This window comes from Trichechus manatus, unplaced genomic scaffold, assembly GCF_000243295.1.
Source record: "Trichechus manatus latirostris isolate Lorelei unplaced genomic scaffold, TriManLat1.0 scaffold00175, whole genome shotgun sequence".
Taxonomy (NCBI): Eukaryota; Metazoa; Chordata; class Mammalia; order Sirenia; family Trichechidae; genus Trichechus; species Trichechus manatus.
Window position 1 is genome coordinate 4497935 of NW_004444111.1, and position 1075 is coordinate 4499009.

Consider the following 1075-nt stretch of genomic DNA (forward strand, 5'->3'; position numbering starts at 1 on the left):
AGAGTAGAACTGCCCCACAGGGTTTCCAAGGAGCAGCTGGTGGATTGGAACTGTTGGATTCTAATTGCCGACCCTTTGGTTAGCAGCCAGGCTTTTGACCACCTGGCCACCAAGACTCCCACCACAGATAAGAAAGTAAATACAACTAAGCCCATGCATACGTTGCTCAATGCAAGCGGGTACATACCGTGCTTACAGGTTAATCCTTCCCTGGGTGAGGTTGGGCGAGCCCAGAGCCCAGGCGGGGGCGGAGGATGAGATTGGAATGTAGAGGAGTTTAGGGACAGTTTGCCCAGAACCCGGGAGACATGAAGCAGAAAGTCAGAAACCCTGACGTTGCATTACTCGTGTAGCTTCAGACGCGACTAGGGTTGCATTCTAGACGTGCGGGAAAGAGCTGCTGACCCGCGACTTCCTCGCACCCAGGATGGGCACGAGGACAACGGTGGGCGAGAGGACAGCGCCGGGATCGGGAGAGGGTCGACTCGGGCTGCACGGAGTTTTGTTGGTGCCTCCCCAGCAGGGCGAATTGTGTCCCCGCTGTGTGCTCTCTTTGAATTAGCGAGTTATGAATGCTGGATTTGCAGTTATGATCCAAGACCTGTTGACTGACAAGGAATTGTACAAAAAACACGTCGACCTGCCAGGCTATTGCTCCCACAAAACATCTGAGCTGATGAAATGACTCTACAAATGGGAACTACTCTTAAAATGCTATCTTTTATGATATATACGAAAGGGTCTGCAGCTTTTCTGCTGGAAAGCATGAGTTTGGTGTTCTGTGTTGACCCTGCGAAGTGGACTGGGGAATGGGGAGAAGAAGCTGTGGAGCTGCTTTGTTCTCAAGATTTCCGGTATTCGCTTGCGGGAGGGCGTGGGAGACTCGGCGCAGTCCTAGTTTAAAAGGGGAGGGGAAGGAGTGGAGTGTTGCGGTGTGACCAGGCAAGAAGTTTCCTGTAAATCTAAACAGAGAAAGCGTCAACCCTAGTTTATGACCTAAGCGTTCAGGATTATTTTAAAAAAGAATTTTGTAAAGTTTAGATTAAATGGTATATCTGGGGAGACTTAAATACTC